The sequence below is a fragment of the Ramularia collo-cygni genome (genome assembly GCF_900074925.1).
Source record: "Ramularia collo-cygni strain URUG2 genome assembly, contig: RCC_scaffold03, whole genome shotgun sequence".
Classification (NCBI taxonomy): domain Eukaryota; kingdom Fungi; phylum Ascomycota; class Dothideomycetes; order Mycosphaerellales; family Mycosphaerellaceae; genus Ramularia; species Ramularia collo-cygni.
Genome location: NW_019716257.1, coordinates 1,008,351 through 1,010,840, shown reverse-complemented (window position 1 = coordinate 1,010,840; position 2,490 = coordinate 1,008,351).

Genomic DNA, 2,490 nt, shown 5'->3' with positions numbered 1-2,490 from the left:
AGAGCAGTATTATATAACAATTAGAGCTGTTCTATAAGGCCGGAAGGAAGGAACTACGTATAGTAGTAGATATAGACCTAGAGCCTATACTAGTTGTTCCCTTAATACTAGCTCTAGCAATATAGCGAACTACTATAACTATATAGCTTACTAGCCTACCGTAGAATTAAGAGGGCATGCGAATCGATAGCAATTACTTAGAGGCAATTACTAGCCGGTAGACGTATAAGAACCGCAACTATAGGAACTACGGTTATAACTGTTTTATTCCCTTAGACGCTCGTAACTATCCTACTACGCAACCTTTACGACGAGAAGCACCTTTACGACGAGAAGCACCTTTACGACGAGAAGTACCTTTACGACGAGAAGCACCTTTACGACGAGAAGCACCTTTACGACGAGAAGTACCTTCGCGACCGAGGACTCCCGCGCCGCCGCGCCGCCGCGTACGCGATAACACCCCCGAACACCGTACCCGCCCCGAAGGCGGTAGGAGAAGACGGGATCCCGCTTTATATTACTAACCTAATTAAGTCCGTAGAAGGACTTAAGAAAGACCCTACGATATTACTATAATATAAGGAGGTAATAGCGTCGATAAGCACCCTTATTAGCACACTCGTATATACTATTACGAAATACTAGAAGACCTACCTCGAATCTTAACAAGTTCTCTAGGAAACCCTTTAGGGTATTAACTACACTATAAAGCAAATATACCTTTTTCTCTAGGAGACTAATAAAAACACTAAGCCTACCTACTCGAGTATAGCCTTAGGACCGAAGGCCTTAAGACCTTTTCCTAGCCCTAATACCCCCTAGCCGACTACTAAGCCTATAGTAATAATATATATAAAAGACTAGGAGGACATTACTAGGATAAAGGCAAAGAGTATAGTAGAGATAGTTAGGGAGATTAGAAACCCCGACGTCCTCGCCGCGAGCGTCGATAAGTACGGGAAGGTTAAGCTCTCTATAAAAGATAGCGCTATAAAGGCAAAAGTAGAATTAAATAACGAATAGATAACGAAAATCGCACCTTTAGCTAGACTCTCGAAACTATCTTTTTAAGTACTTATCTACGCGGTCCCCCGAGCATTCCGCGCGGGAGAGACGCGAGGAAACCTCGAGATATAAGAACAGAATAAATATATTAAAGATCTTAAGGTTACTAGAACTACGTAGCTTAACCCGAGCTAGAGGAGATAGTACCCGGAGAAGGCGCACTCTTCCCTAATTATATAGATAGAGACCGCCGTAATAGCTAACGAAGCTATTAATAAAGGACTATTCTAGGACTACGAGGAAAAGACTATCGAGATTACCTAGGCGAGCTTTAGGATCTTATAGTGCTTTAAGTACTAGGAGTACGACTATATAACCGGCTCCTACTCCGGGCACGACCGATACGGCTACTACGCGGGGAATTACCGATCCGACGAATGCCGTAATAAGGAGAAAAAGAAGTGCGTAAACTATAAGGGAAACTACTCCTTTATAGACTCTATCTGCCCTAACCGTATTCGGGTAAAGGAGAGGGCGAACCGGTTTAAAGCGAACTTCCCGGCGAACTACCTTACGGCACCTACCGAAAGGAACGAAACTAACTTATAGGGATTTATATTCGTCTCTCGCATACCGAGTAAGAGGAAATCCCTAGAAGAAGTAGATCTACCGAGGAAGGCGAGGATAGGCAGGCTAAAATATGTCGTAATAGCCGTAAGGGCTCTAGGCTAACTAAGGCTCTTTTTACCGTCCCCCCTTTCCGCCTATAGTATATCCGAGTCGGAAATAGCAGACGAGGACACCGCGTCCGTTACGTCGAGCTAGATATTATTAATATCGAGCTAGGCCCTAACCGAGCGATAGAACGAGATACTAAAAGAGACTAACGTATTAGGGATAGATACGTCCGATAATTAAATATATACACCTAACGATTATATAGTATAATATAAATAGGAGTAAAGATAAGGTTTAGAGGGACTTCCTCTAGAACCTCGACCTACAAGTCTACTACGTTATAGCGATTTAGGAGCTATAGATTAACTATTACTCCTCCCGTAAGACCTCCTATACGTACCTAGGATATACCGCGATAGTACTATAAACGGAGAACCCCCGGGTAGCCCTATATATTAGCAGAACTATTAAGGATAGTAGCTATAGGGTCTATAACGACGGGTAGGCCGCTATAGGCGACGTATAGACGATATCGCTTACCCTCCTAAGGGAGGAAGAGAAGACGCTCTAGATATATAACTAGTACAACCTACTACCGCAGTCCTATAGCTCCCGCGAGGAGGGTATACTTAGGTAGCTCGAAACGGCCCTAGCCCGGGAAGAACACTAAGTTATAGTCGGGGACTTTAACCTCTACTACTCTAGATAGGGTTCGGACTTCCGGCCGGCCTACTACTACCTAGCGGGACACCTTATTAACTAGACGGAAGGAGTAGGATTTACCCTAGCGACGCTAAAGGGAAT